A 19,490-nucleotide genomic window follows, 5' to 3' on the forward strand; every position below is an offset into this window, starting at 1 on the left:
AGGACCAATGCACATTCACACCTATGGGCAATTTAGAGTCACCAATGAACCTTTCTTTGCTTTCACTTGAGTTAAAAAAGTGGTACTATGAATGCAAAAAATCAACCTATGGAATTTGAAACCACACTATCATACAAAGATAATTAACCCTATTACCAAGTTGCCTATTTCTCTAACCACTAAACTGACAGTATTGGCCACGTCAATACATTTCATTCAGAGACCCGTCTTGAATGATAACACAGCCAGATGAACTTGTAACAGTGCTATTAATTCAACAGATAATTAGGCGTGTGTGGTGATTTTGCTAAGACAGCGAAATCCAGGAAGTATTTTTAAACATTTGAAATGGTAAACAGAAAACCAGTATCCCTGAAGACTGGAGTGCAGCCTTTGTGGAAAGCCTAGGTCTGTGTGCTCTGACACTTTTGAAGTGCAAGCCAGCATATTGTTTTCACTTAACAAACAGCCCTTGCGGTGTTTTCTCTGATATGTGAAATTGCATATCTCTTTTGATCCGTGGCCTTTTGCACAGGATAAATCGAAAACCCTGTAGAGGCTTTCACTTGGTGATGTCAGGACCTTTCATAGCAGTCAGAGAAGGAAAGAGAGGGCACAAGAAGAAACTGTTAATTTTAGCCTTTCCACCTGAGATGGAGGGAATTTAAAAGCTAAATTTTCTTTGTATCGGGTGCCTTTCTCTTTCTCCATTTTCTACTCTCTGTCTGGTGAAATAACTTCTTAATTAGGGCTGTATAAGTGGATTATAGCACACAAAAGCAGTGTCGATTATAAAAAAAAAAAGCTTCAGATTTCAGTTGTGACAGATGAGCAAAAAATCTATAAAAACATCATGAAACAATGACTAGGCAGGCTAATCCATGCAGAAGTAAACACAAGGAACATACTGTACAGATGGAGAGCCCAGAGAGAGAGAGAGAGAGAGGACAGTCTTGATATTATGGGAACAATGCTTAAATGCTGTCAGCAGTAGTGAGGAATTGTAATTCTTGTAACAGTACAAGCCAGGGTGGACAATCAACGCCAGACAACAGCACAATGTTGAAGCCTAAACTTTTACATAAAGAGGAAGCAACAATGCAGTGTATGTGGCTATTGTGGGCAAAATAGTCGACTGGTTGGTCGGCTGGTGACAAAGTGAAAGTGACTAGTCAATTTAGATTAAATCAATTTAGGTTTAGATTGTAGTCCAAAAATGGCTTGCAGAAAAATGTTAAACACCACCATAGGTACTATTAAGGCTTAATTAGGACAATTAACATTAGGAACCTAATGCAGACTGATATGGCTGGACCTCAAGAGATATTATTGTAGGTTGACTTTATGTACTAGGCACCACAGCCAAATGCAGTAATGCATACAATCTTAGTGTGTAGACCTACAGTCTCTAAAATTATTTATTACATATGTAGAAATTCTTTTGTAGACAGAACATCCTTGAGCATTTCACCACAATTCTATATAGACCTTCATTTGGTCCCCTTAGATCCCTGATGCATCCACCATGAACTGATGTTTGAGATTGGTGTGAACGTTCAGCACATAATCCATCTGGCTTTGTGATTCCTCTCCTGATCAGGATTTAATGTGAGTTTGACAATACACAGATTTAGTATCAAAAAGTAAACAAAAGTATCTATAATAACTTTCGGAATATGCCATAAATGCTGCTCTTCTCAGTCAGTGAGATTGTCGGTCATACTTTTAAAGTGTATGTTGTTCCGTTAACTTTGTATTTATCAAATAAAAAAACAAAATCCAATAAAGTTATACCACTTTGCCTTCACATTCACTGTGAGGAATCAGCTATACAAACATTGCTAAAAGCTGTCAACAACTGCATCAAGTCATCGACTCAGTGGATATTTTCATACAAAGTCAAGTATGATTGTGTGACTTAGTTGTGATCTGTTTTAAAACAGCCACAACATCACAACTGTTGGGTATGATGCTTTCGGTACGTGCTCATTATTCCGCATTAAACGCGGGCTTAGGTGTGAATTTGACGACTCTCTCAAGATGCACTCTCTTCAGCTCCATGATGACATTGCAAGAACACGAACGAGCACGAGATGTATGGGAGCGTTGCCGAAATTCCCACCAACTGCCTTGCCATCTGTTTCCGAGCAGATAGAGCTCTCAAATTTCTGTCTTGCTGGATGACTAAAAGGATGTCACTGCTGTTGGCTGCCTGGGCTGGCATTAGTGATAGAAGTGCTTTCTCTGACCCTGCTGGATTTGTTAAGTGCCGCTGTCTCTCCTGTGCCATTTTGGGAAAATTAGTGTGAGTGTGTGGAGCTGCAACCTGAAATTTATGCAAGCAATTTGTCAGGAAATTACATAGCTATTCCAACACTCAAGATGTCATTTGACTGAATTTCTCGTGCAGCTCGGGGCTATTAGCTTCAGCAGAATTAATATTTGGCAACTTGAGCTTATTCTCCATCCTAGAATTAACTGTAATATATTATATGCTAGTTGCCAATTCTTAATACTTAAGACAGGATTAGCATGATGGTTACTAAAACCTTTAATGCTGCTGATAGCTTTTTGTGTCTGGAGGTGAGAAAGAAAGCAGGGTTTGAACTTCCCTCTATCAATCCGAGTCCAACCCTGAATGCTTTCCACAGGAGGATGTGCAGATGGCCGGCTTTTTGCCCTGCCTTCAAGTGTGGCCATTTAAAATAACTTTTGCCTTCAGATGTAGTCAGATAACACGTTGCATGAACCAGTAAACTTTAGTCTGGCCATCAGACCAATCAGTGAGCTCATGTTCATTTGCTCCTGTAGATGTGTCTGACTCCCCCCTCCCCCTTTCCCTTTTCAGACAGATGTCCATCTGTCCAGAAGCTAGTTAGACTAGTTGAATGGAGCGGGTTTGATATAATGACTGACACTGAAGCGCTATTGAGACATTTTTGTCAACAACCAAGATGGCTGCCGCTGATGTCAAGAGTTCTGTTGAATCCTCTATTACAACTGTATTTAACAAACTGCACAGTATATTTCTTCTAAAAGACGAGCAACTGCACTTATGTGGTAGTCGGTTTACATTTTTCTGTTGCTCTGCGCTATGTCACACGTTTGGTTGATCTGATTGGTTGGTCTGTGAATTGGCTTGCCGATGCCAGGCCAAGTAAACTTGACCCTTGGTGAACACATGTAAGATGATGCACAGGTCAACCCATTACTGGGTCAGGTGGGTTCAAATAAGCTTACCAGAAAATATCAAGGTTTGGGTCAAGAAGTGTCAAAGCAGCGTTCCGATGAGATTACAAATGACAAACAGAAACATTGGATGCATGAGGCTTTGTGTCATAGGTTTTTAGGCTAGGCTCTCTCTCTCTCTCCTTCCTCTTATGTCCTGGCTGTCAATAATGTGCATTACCGAATAATAAAGTAACCTACATACTGTAGACCACACAGTTAACTGTTAAGATGTGAAGGATGCATTGTGTGTGTGTGTGTGTGTGTATGTGAGATAATGGTTGGTGGTTTGTGGGTCGGGCCAGGTTCAGATGGCTGATGAATACATATTTTTGCAGGTTGTCCGGTGCGGACTGGCTGTCATAACAGGCCAGTTGTGTGTGGGTATTACAGACTCAATAGGAGACTTGTTAGACTATTTGGATGTGTTGCTTTAGTCAATCTGGATTACTCATCAGGCGTGACAGGCTTGGCTGTACCTGCAAACTCTTGATGAAAAACATCACGGGGATCTCATTCGTGTTAACCTCATTGTCTTTGGAATACTTAATTTAGTGTTAGTTTTAGAAAATTCCTTGAGCAAACATTGTTGTAGAAGAGTTAACATTTCATGAATGGCAAGTGTTAGTTTAAGGAAAAGGTAGCAGAAAAACACAAAGAGCACCAGCTTGTTCTTGACAGTTGAGGCAGTCAGCACAAATTTGTAGAATCAAACAGCTGAAACCATGGCAACAATATCAAAGAGTCCACCACATTGCATGCTTAATCTAGGTAGTAAGTAGTGCCAGGAGTGAAATCTGGAACCAGGCAATCATACTATCTCAGTTGAATAGTAATGCCCTCCTTTGGGCAAAGCTTCAACCAGAAAGGCAGTTTTGCTTTGTAAGATGGTGAGTAGAAAATCATAATAGATAATTTGCAAAGGACTTTATATTAAGGGAGTAAAGCACTTTAATTATGTAATAGTTTCACCTAAAGAGGCCTTGTAACTATAAGTTTAAGATGGTCAGGTTTTGTTTATCAGACATGTAGGGTGATTATTTTTCCGGAAGATCACAAAACTCTTCCTTTCCCATCCCAGTGTTAAGTGGAGCCCTGAATGCCTGTTTTTCTGTACGCTTGTTAGTCTTCTCATATGATTGGTGGACCTTGAACTTAAATAATTGAAGTCATGGTCAACTAGGCAACATGTTCTTTGCAAATTTTGTTCACCAACAGCTCTGTGTCATGTTATAACTCAGCAAATGAGTTCTGTGGGGTGCAATGAAAGAATTTAGTTGCAATTTCATTAACCCGAATAGAAAACCCATAAGCACAAATAAATGGAAAGAGGAAGCTCTGTTGGGGAGTCAGTCCATCAGGCTAGACTGTAGAGATCTCAGCAACTTTCTAGCATTATATCTGGGCTGTAAGCAGTGACTGTATTTGTGGAGGGCTGCTCATATTCATCAAGCTGGCTGCTGAACTTCACATGATTCACATATTCTGAAAAATGTGCTGTTTATTATGAACCACCTACTATAATTGAGTACTGGCTAACATGCCGTCCAAAACAATCCAGTTACTAAGGAGCATGGCTAGTGTTTGGTCACCCATATCCCCCCTGGCACATCTCAACCATCCTCATCAGACTGTTGGCATCCCAGTACGCTGATGGCATGAGAATCCAATCAATTTGATGCCTGAATCACTCTGATTAAAAACTAAAATAAGAGCATGGTCAATTTCATAATGCACACAATCCAGTTTGGGAAAACAACACACCTGCCTGCACCTACTTGATACTTGTTTTGCAGTTCTGCTCGTTTAACCTGTAGATTTTTTTTTTTTCCATGTGTGTCAGAGCCAGCCAGAGTCTGCATTGCTGCTGTCACATGAATGAAAAAGTGCACCAAAAAGAAGGTCATCCTCTTGAATTACTGATTAATATATTTATGCAGGATTAGTATGATTAGGCAACCTCAGATCTTTCTGGAAGAAAGAAGGAGAATTCAATCAGGAGGTTTTCCTGGTCAGTCAAGTAAAAGGAGATTCTCGCAAGATTAGATCCTGAAAAATTTGTAGATATTTATACGTTTTTGTTGTTCATTGGATCTGCTTCCATGCTGAAGTTTGTGGAGTAGCCTAAAATGTAACTTCCTTAACAGAGGCCTGCTTTTCTCTGCTGCTGTAGGGAAACCTCCTCTGACGACAAGTAGAGGAAACAGAGTCCCGGGATTAAAGGAAGACGTATCCTGGTCATTGTTCATCACTGCTGGATGGAGCTGCTTCTCTGATCTAAAGGAAACTGGTACTACTTGAAGTTGGGAAAGCTGTCATCTGTTTGCAGTAAGTTTTCTTTTTTTGATTAGATGCAGTCCACACTATATTTAGTGTATAATACTGTCAACAAACTCTAAAGCATCTGCCTATTTTATGTGACAAAAAAGATATAAGGGATGTTGTCTTCATCTTTGCCATACTACGCATTGCAGATCTGGCGCAGCGTGAAGAGGTGGTTCAGAGAGAAAAGTCTGGCTTTTAAGTCAACAAGCTTTTGAGTTGTTTCCCAACCTTGAAATTGATTCATCAAGTGCGCTGTAATTGACAGTCTCTGTGATTTCACTGTCAGTTTGAGTTCTCTTCCTTGGCTGTAATGCCCCACTGAGCCTCAACAACCCAAACGGATAATCTTGTGGCCATGTTGATGTTTCTGGTAATGCCGCTACTTGGGAGGGGTTATGTTCAGATACTGGAACACACATTTCTGGCAGAGTTGTGGTTAGGTACTCAAGATACTTTAAAATGTCAGTTAAGAATAGGAAATCTGCCGACAGTATTCAAAGAAGAGGTTGATTTATTTCTTTTAAGCACGGTTTATACATGATTCCATTGTTACTATTTGACCCTGATTATAAAATTTGAAAAACATCCTGGCTCATTATTTATCAAACAGTGATAAAGCTAAGTTGCACAAATCAGGACTGTGGATATGGTTTGATTCCACTTGAATGACATTTCAATGTTGTAAATAAAAAACTATATATAGTCTGCCCCAGTATCAATCAGGCTTCAACCTCACGCCAGCATGTGCTGAACATTTGCCCAGTGCATTGTAAAGGCTCCAGGCTCCCATGAACTGGAACAGAGTAAACAGCAGATAGATGGATGGATTTTTTCATGCCTGAGCTCAGCTGTTGCTAGCTTGGTAGTAGTGATTCTTGTGCTGGTTGTCCAACAGCTACTTTTCTGTTTGAGGCTGAGTGGTGGGTTCATGTTTGTGTGTATAATATTTATATTTATATGTTTATAAAAGTATTATTGTACAAAACAGCATGGACATGGAATCGTATTAAAGAATCCTCCAAGACAAGTATCTGTATTTGGCAAACAGTCAAGTCAAGGAAAAACAGTCCAGTAAAATAAGGCTAGATGCATATTAATGGCATCTTCATCTCTCTAAAAGATTTTGACTGAAACTCCAGCACCCTCTCATTGTGCCAAGGAGGAAAGATCCACGTAATGAGAGACATCTTGCTTGGGTTTGTGGGTTCCAAGGAGGTCTCCGATTGTGCCAGGGGTGGTAAACACATAAATCCATCTTGATTTACTGAAAGCATCAGCAGCTTTTGGCTGAACCCTCGACAGGCTTCCTGCTTTGCAGATCCGTGTACTGACACAAAGCCAGAGATTGTGCTGATAGTAGTGAATTCATCACTGACACTTGTTAGGAGAATATTTAGATTATTTCATTGTTTTCATGCTGTTTTTTTCAATGAAATGCTTTGTCTGTGAAATATGTGAAAAATTAGCCTCAAATTTATAAGTGATGGGTTCTTATTTCTTGTTTTTTTCCGATCAACAGTCTGAAACTCTGATTTACAGTGATATTTATATCAACCTACAATCATAAAACAAATGAAAGCAGCAAATCCTAATGTTTAAATAACTGGAAACAGTTAATGTTTAAAGATTTTGCTTTCTAAATTATTAATGTGTTTAATAGATGATATAGTTGATAATATTCTATTGATCAAGTAATCAATTGTTTTGGTCCTGCTTCTAGTTCTGATGATTCCAGTGCCTATTCCTCAGACAGACATTAACTAGGCTATAAGATCGGACTGGATCAAGTGGACCCGTAGACAACTTTCCCCTGAACCAGAAAAATGAGGTCACAATGCCCAGGCTCGCAACATCTGGCTTGCAGGTGGTGGAAGCAGAAACCAAAACAGGAAAGTGGCCTGTCATGATCTGTCGTGCTTACTGCAACCTCTGTGCTCACTTTGCTCATCCAAGAGAGGGAGTGTTTTTGGCATGTAAGGTGACGGCCTTGCAAGCCAGAGCGGAGTTTCCATTCTTGGGTTTAATAGATTTCAGGTTCATGGCTTTCCAGAGACCAAATGTTTGGTAGAAGAGCATCATTCTTTCACTAGGTTCATCACACTGTGCTTTTAGCTGAGCCATGGCTGTACAATGGCACACAGAGGAATGTGTGAGAATGCTTTGTGTACACAATAGGGATGACCTCATCGTTTTCAACTTCATCTAAGCTCAACACACTGAAGAACAATGAAATCTGCGTGACCCGCTTCCCAGCCCCCCCCCCCCCCAAACTTTACACCACGTATGTGTGCTTATGTCCCCATCACTGAGGTGTGTATTTACCTTCTAGTTTACAGAGGTTCTTAAAACATTTACCCAGGGTGGAACTGGTTAATGATTATTTGGACAAGCGGGATTGGAAGTGTTGGGCTACACACACTGGGACATTTGTGTGACAATGTTGCAGAGAAACCAACTGCAATGGGCTTTGTTCCTGGTGTCAGTCTGTGAATGCTGTTCCAACCTCTCTGACCCTCTGTAGGTTAGAGGGTGAAATTCTGCCCAGAAAGCCTGTAAACTGAGGGAAAGTCTAATTTATGCTTTTATTTCCAATCACAAAGACTCATTGAGGCGATGGGTGATGTCATAGTGAGCAAACTGTGTCTTTTTTTTTTCTTGATGATTAGACCTGCACCAAAAATTATTTTCATTCTTGTTTCATCTGTCAGTTATTTTTTTCATTTAATTGTTTGGGCTATACAACATCGGAAAGGAGAAAAGAAATGCCCATGACATTTTTCAGCAGGCCAAGGTCACAACAACCTAAAACCTCAAATAATTAAATTAATCTAATTAACAAATTCTCACATTTGAGAAGCTGGAACAATAAAATGCATTTTTTTCTTGAAGAATGACTTAAAGGAATAATTGTCAATAGAAAATGTATCTGCAACTATTTTAAGAAGCGATTGATTGTTTGCCATTTAACGAAAATGCCAAACTTTCTCTATTTCGAACTGCTGCTTTTCTTTGACATATATGATAGTAAACTGGATGTCCTTGGGTTTTTGGACAAGCAATTGAGGACATAATCGTAAAAATAATTGATAAATAATTGATAGTTATTTGCACCATTACTTTTTTCATCTTGTTTATTGATATTTCTGTCGAGTTGATTCCTACCAGTGACCGTCATCCTTCAGTCAGCCGACCTTGTCTGTCAGAAAGCTTTCCTCACAAACTCTGCCGTCACACCTGTTTCCTCTGCATCTCTCCCTGTCATCATGAACTCAGACTGTTGCTGCCTAGTTACCCAGTCACTCAAATTGAGTGGGCTGCTCTATGGCGTTAGAGTGCTTTAAATGGTCATCAGAGGCAATTTACCACGTAGCGCTTTGATCCATTCCAGTGGCATTCTGACAACTTCTAGCTAATGCCTCCGCTGGGTCTCTCCAGCTGTAAGGAGGAAAGCTCGATCAGTGGTTTATGGACGTGAGAGGAGTGTGAGCTTAAGCACAGCCCCTGTTTTTCATTAACAAGCAGCTGGCACATGGGAGGAGAATTGACTGACCTAGCAGTACTTTCTAATGACAGCCGGCCAGTGTAGAAGTAAAGCTTCAGCGAGGGACTCCAGGGTTGTTTTTAATGAAGCGACTGCCTGAAGCACTTTCACATCTCTTAAAGCCCTTGGGGAAAATGGCGACGGTTGGGGAGAGGTTGAAATGAAGGAACTCGCCTTCAACCTGCCTCTGTTATTTTCTGTATTTTTCGGTCTCGTCACTGACAAACTGGCTTGAAAGGAGTAGCCTTTTTTTTTTGTCCCAGTTACACTTTGTAGTCCGTGAACTATTGAATAGATCTTCACAAAATGACAGATGGACTGAAGGAACTACCCTACTATTGCTAAGTGAATTGCAATTCATCATATTTGTGCCTGTGTTTAGGATTATGTTGAAGATTGTGAGGAGCCAGGTGTAGACATATAATGGGATGTCAGATGACTTGAATAGCATCATTGTAGTTGGACATCACAGTCTGCACCCGAGATGAGAGGAGTATCTAGAGGGCTGTAGCTCAAAGCGCCACTGGTTCTCATTGCTTCCTGATATGAGATTCAGCAAGCTAATGTTGCCAGGCAACGGGTGCAATTCCACTTTTGTCAACTATTGCTTAGTAACAAAATTTGTTTCCAAGAAGTAAAGGCAGAATCACCGGTGGGATCAATGATGGATACAACCATGGAATCAAAACAGCCATTATAGGAATTTAAAGCAGGGTATGAAGTGTGTAACTGAAAAAAACACATAGGCTACCATGTACTTTATTCACTTGCATGAATTAGGAAAGCAAAAGCTGTGGAAATAAGATGGTAGTCCAATATTGTTGGTCAGCCTAACACTGGACACTCTTCTCTCTATACATGGATTTCATTTGAAATCTTTTGAGTTTTCAGAAGCTCAATCCTCCACAAATATCCCCACAGGTCGTGTCAGCACTGAAGCACTCTTGTCTCACAATGCACCTCTGCCTGCAAATAGCCAATGGTGCACTAGTGGGAGGCAGAGTAGGAGGAGAGGGGTGGTGTGAACAGGGCCTGCGGGGGTGGTGCTGCGTTACATAATATCAGATGAACCCAGCTGTGCCGTGTTGTTTAGCCCATGGGTGAAGTGGTGCCTGGCAGGCTGACTGATGTGTCCACCTGCGCTCATCAGAGTAGGTTCAGGATTCGGGTACAGGTCAGTGAACAGATTGACACTGAACAGACCGATCACATGTAGTCAGCGTGGATCAGAGGCAAATTGAAATGGGCAAAACATGAAACGGCATCACCATCACCTCGCTTCCGGCGCTGTGTTGCTATGGCAGCACAGTTGTTGTGTTGTCAGAAACCTTGGAGTGTAATGATAATACAGGGTTCTAACAATGGTAATTAGACGCCTTTTATTTATTTATTTTTTTTAAACAACTAAAGCAGCTTCCTCCTGTAGCGCTCACTTATCCTTACAGCCACTTTACAGCCAGTGGAGCAATGCACCAAGAAGACAGGACAGCTTACACTAGTTAGTACCAATGCACGCTATCTCCTCCCTTCATGTTGGCAATGTGTTGCCCAGTGATTGTGGACAGGAACTTCTCTGAAGACTTAGTTAGTGTTCATTTCCCCAGCTGGCTGGTGTGTTTCTTTTGGCAAACTCTGCAAGTAGCATAAAGAGTGAATAATAAACAACAGGTGTCTTCCAGTAAGGGGCCTATCACCATGCAAGCTCTATTTAAAAAGCCTTTATCAGAGTCACTATCATTAAAAGCTCATTATGTTGCCCTCTTAGACCTCTGTAATTAAAGGGAGAGGTGTCTGTGTTTTAGCGTGAACTCTTGTGTTTCTGATACGGCATTACAGACAAACTGATGCTTTCTCACACGTACCATTTAACAGAAGTTTGTTTTTGAACAAACACTGGCTAAAACTCACACAAAACACTCCTCAACAGACATCAGCCATAAAGCAACTGGAACCTGGAACCGCTTAATGAAATATAAGCAGCTCCACTATCTGTGCTCTTTCTGTGTTGTATAGCAGTCTGTGTTGTGTTATATCCAGAGGAAATCCAAATCCTAATTTGGAGTCAATTAAAGCTGGCCAGTAGGTTCACATTACTCCTATTCCAATGGCAGTTTAGCACACTGGATAACGTTTCTCTTTGCTGATTGTGCACACTACACTTAAGAGAGGAAACTGGGACCACACAGCCAGGCTCAGGCTCGGGGCATGAGGTGATTGATGCTTGGATGAAACTGTTTAGCAACAGTCTGTTGAAACCCAGCAGGAAGTCCTTTTTGATTAGTTTGCCTGACTTTAACCATCTTGGCCCCTCTGACAAGGTCAGATGGGAGCATGGTGGGGATTGGTAGGCACCCTTGGGTTTCCTACGTGAAAAATTTGTACTTTGCTTCTGGCACTGTCTGTCTGCACCCAGTGTCTTCCTCACAGCTCTGTTTTAGCCCTCAAATAAGCGGGATAATAAATGAAAGAGGTTGGACACAGAGGGAGATCAGAGGTGGCCGAAGAAAATGACATCGAAAAAACATGGGTAGAAACTGAGAATTTGATTGAGCAAGACAGGGTAGTGATGAGGCGTAGGAGGGAAGTTTCGTTTTGGCAGGTAAAAGTGTAGAAGAAGAACTAGAGGGTAATGAAAAGACATTTCTTCTGTACAGGGAAAGAGGGCAGAGGGAAGAGAGAAATACTAGTAAAGCAGTCCAAGTTTTAGAGTTTTGACTGCAAGGGAGAGGGAGGGAAAGATGAACCTCAAGAAGATCCAGCCCCCACATTTAATTGTTTTGTTTAGTTTGGAAAGGTCCCAGATGCCTGTAGTCAAGCAATGACTTGACCCTTCCTTTGGTTGTGAGCTGTGAGTTGTGAGGGCAGCGCACAGAAGGCTTAGCAGCAGGCCTTGTATTCAAAGGCCTTTTCTCTTTGCCCCTATGGGAGGTGCAGAGCCTCATATCTGTCAAAGTGTCACGGGCCTAGCTGTCTACACCCCTGTCCCTCTCCCCTCCCGTCCCTTATAACAGCGATTACCCAGGAACCCTTGCATGCTGTTTCTCACGGCCATTAAACATCCACTTGTCAATCAGCTCCTCGTCTTGTGACCGATGCCCTCACAGTCTTTGCCTCTTAGCTGGTTTCGGCCTGATCAATACAACTCCAGATTTTCTACTTTGGTGATCCCCCTACTGCGTGCCTTTAAGAGTCGTATCTATGCATGGCTATATGTGCGTGTAACTAAATTTTAATGCTCAATTGCCACTTAAAAACAGCTGCCCCTGTGTTTGGTTGGAAAACAACTGTTTACTCATGGGTACATAGTTGCGGATCACTACCTTGTCGTCTAAAATTGCATGCATGGATTTTCAAACTATAGCTAGATGCAGCATCTAGTGTTTCTACAATTATCCAAAATGTCAGAATCTGTGAATGTTGCACTGAACTGATGTAAGACTTGGTTGTGAATAGTCATCATAAGACACGAATTGTGCAGATCTGTCAAGTTTTTTTCATATTATGCATCTATAAGAGGATGACAGGTTGAGGGGTGATATAAGACAGATAATGTTATGAGTTATGTCTACACATATCACACTGGACTTGTGATTGTTGCTTCATAGTGAACATTTTAAATCTGAACTCAAGATTTTTGAGTTGTGCAGGTTTGCTATTGTGCAACATAGACAACCTGTAGAAAAAAACAAACATTTTATTCATATGCTGAGTGTAATCTGTAATAAAGTTGTGAAGAAGCATGAACTGTGTTGCTCTGGACAGACTGATACTGTATATGATTTCTGATGACCAGTGAATCTATCTTGCTCTGTTAAAAAATGAATTTTCAGCGGTACAGTACAAATCCTTTTACTACTTGAGTAAAATGATGTACCTTATGATTTTGCCTTGAATTCCTCCTAGTGGACCTCCGCTGTTAAATGTAGAACTAAACCACCAATCAAAGAGGTATCTCTCTGTTTGTCATAACATGGAAATTTGTTGATGCCTTTATTTACAGTTGTCGACTCTCCCTTGTTAAGTTTATCCGTGAACTTAAGCTGTCCGCCCTCACAACTCGTCAGACATTGTTTTTGGCTGTTAATGATGCTACCTGGGACTGTGCGTGGTGCTTTCAGATTATTTCGAGTGTCAGCACAACAAAGAGAAGAGTGAGAACAAGACTCTGCGCTAATTGCTGTAAGTACTAGGCTTTTGTCCTCAGATGTCAGGATGAAAAGCGTTAGCATAGGCTTCCCTCTCTCCCTCTTTTATTTACCTTGATGCTAGAGCAGCAATTCGTTCCTCGTCTTGTTTAGAAGCTATTCTACCTTGCCAAGGGTACGTGTGTGGTTTGTAAATTGGCACACATTTCTGGCAAGCAGTGACTCAAATTTTTTTGACTTTAACCTATGAAATAGCACGCTTGCAGACTCCATGTTAATAATGCCTCTTTTGATTCAGAATAGTAGGACAGAAATCTGATCACACAAATTAAGCATGGTTCCTCTGTGCAAAATACAAAGTCTTATAAGTGTTATAAAATAAGATTTATTCACCGAGCAATGTGAATGTAGATGCACGTATGACCCAATAGTCTAGGTTAGCATCGTGCACATGTGCAAGGTTAGCAAGGAGAGAAAAAATATCTCACCCTGTACAAGAGGGACTTCTACTCAGGATCACCTTGGAGACACAGTGTCAGGAGAAGACAAGAGTCTTCATGGTGACTTGGCTGTTCCATGGCTACCCCTGTCACTGCTGTTGTTTATACTGTGAACGAGAAGGAAAAGAAAAGATTGAGAGAAGAAACTAAAAAAAACAACATGTTTTTGTTGTCAGGCTTTTGTGGGCTGGAGTTTATGAGCTCTGAGGCTAGGGATGTAGTAGCTGTGATTTATAGCTTTCATTATCAAGGTTTTACCACACTGTTGGTTCCCAATAGGCACCACACACACACACACACACGCTCACATGTGTGAGCGTGTGTGTGCGGGGGCTCGCACTGTACCAGATTGTGGTTAGACTGAGGTGCTAAACAGTTAACATTTTTTTAAAGGTGCAGCTTTGACCACAAGGATTAAATGTTAATGCAGTCCCAGGTCTATCTCAGGAGGTGAGGTGCAGGTGGCTTTTTGAGACATGACACACACAGACACACTTTCACACATGGACACACACAGTTACACACACTTCCCTGGCTACCTGAATCTTTGATATTTGTGCTTTTCCTGTGCTCACTGAAGTGCTGACACATAGCAGCCTGGAGACGGAGGGGAAGTGAAGAGAACGGAAAGGTTTTTTCCAGTTGAACTTGTGAACTCAAGTTGGGACTCTACACTCCTCTCCCTCTTCAACATCTTCTCATCTGTCTCACTTTATCTTTATATATTTCTATGTGTAGCACTCTCTTTGCCCTTCAGCGCCTCTTTTTACTCAGATTTTGCCCATTAACATTTTCTGTTCTTCCTCTCTTCCACCTCATCTTCCTCTCTCTCTCTCTCTCTCCCAGTCTCATACTCGTGGACTTCAGCTCTGCTGTGATTTACAGAAGTAGCAGCGGATCTGCTACTTCGGTCATGCTTTCTCTTCTTGCCACATTTTCTCAATTCCCCTCTGTTCGCAGATGATTCCCAGGCTTTCTCAGGCACACACAGACTTTCTCATTTTTCCTTTCTTTTCCTTTATTTTCACAGCGATACTTGGCTGAAACACCGACCACATTGCTGCTATGGCACTTAACTGTCCTCTCTACAATACTCTTTTGTTCAACATTCATTCTCTCAGTATGTACATCTGTGGAAAATTACACAAAGTTGCATGTAAACAGTCATAAACACACACCTTTGATGACTATTACCATGATGATGGTAAGTCAGATGCTTGTGTAGCCATTGGGTGAACTGTCTTTGGCAAATCAGGAGCTTCACGAATAGCTTGGCCCATCAAAGCTCACTGGCCGTCAGTGCAGGCAAACACACGCACACACAGACACACACACACACACACACCAGGTTTCGCTGAATAGCAGCAGCAGCAGCTAAACGCAGCCCTAATCCAGGCTCCATTCTGAAGGAGTTTTCACCGACAAATAGATTTGACACAGCGGCTCCGCCAGCCTGTATCCCTGTTTTCCACAGGGTTGAAGAGTGTGGGAGAGGAAAACCGAGGCTTAGGAGCCCATGACTGAGGAATGCGAAGAGCAGGCAGCTGAGACCTGATAGAAAGCTGCTGCCGAAACAATGAAGATAGGTTTAGAATGGACAGAAAGTGAGGATAGGTGGCAAAGGAACAAAGCTGCTTATGCTGGCTCGCAGTGGCTTTGAAATGAAATCCAAAGAGAATTTGATGCACTGTGAGTTTCTGCATGTTCACTTCCACAAACATCTTTTTGGGGCTGTATTCAGCACGCACCTTCACTCCCTGCATGTGTCATGGCCTACTCCACGATTTTCTCAATATGGGGTGTGAGGTTGGTGTTTTTATAGGCCATTAATAAAAAGGTGTTGATTTTACATCAGTGTGGTGCATCAGACAGCTTTCTTTTGAAACGACTTGCCAAATACTTACAGTCTGGGCTGTGCATTGTTCAGGGGCCATAAATACTCATTAGATCAACATTAGGTCTTTTAATGCACAACTGAAAACAGACCACAGGAAATGTAATACTTACTCCTGTTTGGGTAACATTTACTTAAAACTACTTGTTTTTGTTTTTTGAAGATTACATATAATTGTACTCTCTTTTTAAATGTATGTCTCTTGTCGAAAGTGTCACAGACAGGGCAGAGAAGACTGACTACTGCATTGCTGGTTTTTCATGGGGTTTGTTGACATTATGAAAAATATTCAACAATATTCAGCCTCATCCTTTTAAAAACAAATCAAACAAACTAAAAATTGGGACTGAATCCTGTTGAATTCTTGGGTGATTCCAGTGTGGTTCCCACAGGGGTTTGTTCTCATCTCCGAGGAACCTTGACCATCAGTAGCAGACTGGGAAGAGAACCAGCTTCTTAAATGCTCTTCTGTGTTCTTGTGTGTCCGGCCAGACATCTGGACGTTGTCTGTTCTACGACCTGCAACTTGAGCTAATGCTCTGCCTGAATCCAGTATACCACAGCGTGATTTGTATTGTCAAGCTGTCTCCTAGAAAATGTTGCCAAAGAACACATTCTTCTTAACAGCCTCCTTTTTCTGTTGTATTTGTTTTTGTTTTATAGCCAGGGCTGGTGGATAGAACATGCCTCAAATCTACAGTAAAAATATCTTTCAGTAGCAAGTTGTATGGAATGTTTTATGTTGGATTTGACTTTACTTGACTTAATTTTATTTTCAAATAAAAGTTATAGTCATTTATGGAATGATTTACATTGATAAATTGATAGTTAATCAGTTGGACGTAATCTTTAAATCTTGAAATGGCAATGTGAAGCTGAGGGGCCAGAATATGTTGTTAATCTGTTTTGAACAAGAACTGATGCTGAAAGTCATAACTCGCATCTCAAAGAGCCTTCACACGTCTGTTTTTGAAAAAAAATTAAAAAAGACTTATAGATGTGTCTGTACAGTAAGTGCCTTAAGTGCAGCACCAGGGGTTGGTGTAAAAGCATTTGGAGAAGGTTGTGACGGTTGTGATGTTGACCTGAGACATGAACCGTCCCGCCAGCCCATAAACCATATGGTTTTACCAGCAAAAACCTCAAACACAGAGGTTTTACCTGCACCTCTGTGTCTGTGTGTCTTCTGATTTCTTCTACCTTACTTTTCCCTCTCATAGCACTCAACAAATTGTAGCTTGTGCATTGTCTTGATCAACATTGTTGTCACAGTATTGGTCAAAGTAGCAGCAGCTCCCTGTTCTTCCCTAGACAAGCTTGATGGATTATGCAGTTGCTTTTATAGTCCTCTTATAGTAGCTTTTATTAGATATGTTCAATGAGTCATTGCTAGCTGAGCAACCAGTGCTTCACAATCACAGTCAGTATTTTGGATTTTCTTATAAACTCTTGAGAACTGGAGAGTTTGGTTTCATATTTACCTCCCCTGTGTCATGTGAAGCCACAGAGTGAGGCCACACTTTATAAATGTGTTGAAATAGGGCACACAATCATTAACTAGTAATACAGAGCATGACTAATGGAGAGGTTCCTGTGAGAGTGTGGCCTTGCTAAGCCAATCGAACTCAGTCCATGGGGTAGCAGTCACCATCAGCGTCCCAGTGGATAACTGGTGAGATGGAACAAAAGGTTGTCTGCATAGTTACTGTACTGTAGGACTCATTAGAGTTTGTAGGCTCACTTCCATTGCATGCCTTTCTATTATCTCCTAAATATGCAGGTCAGGAATGTCTAAGCTGCTGGCCATTTTTTCAACATTAGTCAGACTCTTATCATTTTTTTTCCCAGACAGAAAACAACATCATAAAAGTGTCTGTTTTTTCTTAATGGATAAGTGGTTCAAATTCATGGCCATATGGAAGCAGTTTTTCTGTCTGTGGCTTCCTGAGTTTGTAATCCCTTATGTTGCCTTGAAAAGAAGCGTGCAGTTATAATATATGCGTTGAGTAACCAGGCTATACTAGCATCTAAAATCTGCACAGCTCTGATTTCTGGCTAGCAGGGGAAGATGAGTGAGGAATGAGAGATGCACTATGATAGGAGGTTTGGTGTATAGTTGACTCATCCTTGGGTTGTGTGTATCATCAACTTCATCAACTAAGCAACTGTGTGGTAGTAGAAAGTGTTAGTGCATACTCAGCAACTGTTTAAATCTGTTCTAGTTTGCAGAGAGTAGAAGGTTTCCCCCAGACTGACCATGTAGACCATGAGCAAGCCTCATTAGGCTGAATGCCAGCGTGCAGAAACAGAGGTCCAAGGTCCAGGTCAGCAGTCTGGACTAATAACCTGGCATATGCAGATGTTTCAATGAAGATGTCTCATTTAGGTTCAGAAGATACAAATGGCTTTAGTGAGAAAAATGTACTTAAAGTTTGGTATTAATAATTGGAATATAAAAATATTTTTGTAGTGTATTACAATAGGCAGTTTAGAAAGGAAATTAATGCATTTTTTTGTTGGCAATTCAAAACGTCATATTTAATTTATATTTAAAGCACATTAGATATGTAGACTCTTGTTAGTAATTGCAGAGATTCCTGCAGCTTATTATAGTTGGTTGTGTGCTGCTTAAATAAGCAGCACACAACCCCCCCACCCTTGCTCATGTTAGTAGGAATTATTACAGTTTTATAAAATATAACATTAACCAAGAGAAAATGTGTAGACTCTACATCACATTGTTAAACACGCTGGTTGACATCTTCCTTCAGGTTGATCTTTTCATTTTTTATTTCTTTTTTCATATTATACCAGTTTATGTTAATACTACTTAGCTGAGTCATTTCTCCATATAAATGAATTTGTCTTTGGCATAGCTGGTTCAATTAAGCATCAGGTCAAGACCATACAGACTGTGTTTGTCAGATCTGTCAAACCATAGTACCTTCAGTCGGGCCCAACAAGATGAATACTCGATATGTGATATCTGGTAAGAAGCAAAATGTTAAATTTGGTAGTCATGAGTAAAAATCACAAATCAAGTGAAATCGGATGAATTCATGGGACCACACAGATGGAACTCATAACAAGTATCTCTGCAGTCTGCAGAGTTGGCAGAGCTGCTGCTGCCTCCGTTCTCCAGGAAATCCAGCCAGCTTCCACAGAGAGGAAATGAAATACATGTGTGTTGGTGTGTGTGTTTTAAAAACAACGGCAAGATGGCTTGTTTGAGGTGTGAACACACTGGACACTGCACTCTGCTTAACCTTTGTGTCCAACTGTACATTTTTGCGTTTTTGGCCTGAAGCATGTTTTGTGATTTTTTATTTTATACTTCTTTGGTGTCCAGCTACACAAGTTGGCTTTGAGCATTATAAATGTGCGTCACCCCTGTAACTACTCTAATGGATAATATCCATCAGACTGTGACAAGTGCAACTTGTGCTTCATTATAGTCATAATGATTTTTGGAGTCTTGTTAGTGTGTCTCTGATGATCCTTGAACTTGGATTACCACCATGACTGAGATACTCCATTAAAATTAGCACTGATATTTTTTCCCAAAGGTTGTTTGAGCTGATCTTAACAAGATGAAACATTTTTGTGTCACCCCTCAAAAAATATGGACTGTGTCTTTCTATTTGAGTTTGCTTTATTAATTGGTCACCGTTTTACTAATAAAAAAAATCAGTCAAGCTGATTGACAGTTCATATGATAAAGTGCAGGATGTCCCATTTCAGTCATTTCTAATATTTGAAATGGAATAAAATACATCTAGTCATTAAATTATGCACGTGCACGTCCTTGGTCACAGTTCAGAGTTTGCATTTTCAAAAGGAAGGCCAAGGCTCGAGTC

The 19,490-nt window shown here is 40.8% G+C and overlaps 1 protein-coding gene across 4 annotated transcripts in view; it reads left to right on the plus strand.

Annotated features, from left to right (window-relative positions):
- Positions 1 to 19,490, plus strand: part of sipa1l1 (signal-induced proliferation-associated 1 like 1) — a 75,173-nt gene that overhangs the window by 3,189 nt on the left and 52,494 nt on the right. For all 4 annotated transcript variants that reach the window (XM_071467416.1, XM_071467415.1, XM_071467414.1 and 1 more), the window contains exon 2: positions 5,402 to 5,556. The gene's annotated coding sequence lies outside the window, so the exon portion shown is untranslated. The remainder of the gene's footprint in view (positions 1 to 5,401; positions 5,557 to 19,490) is intronic.

This window comes from Trachinotus anak, unplaced genomic scaffold (genome assembly GCF_046630095.1).
Source record: "Trachinotus anak isolate AG129_WGS33_773 ecotype Australia unplaced genomic scaffold, CSIRO_AGI_Tana_v1 ptg000031l, whole genome shotgun sequence".
Classification (NCBI taxonomy): Eukaryota; Metazoa; Chordata; class Actinopteri; order Carangiformes; family Carangidae; genus Trachinotus; species Trachinotus anak.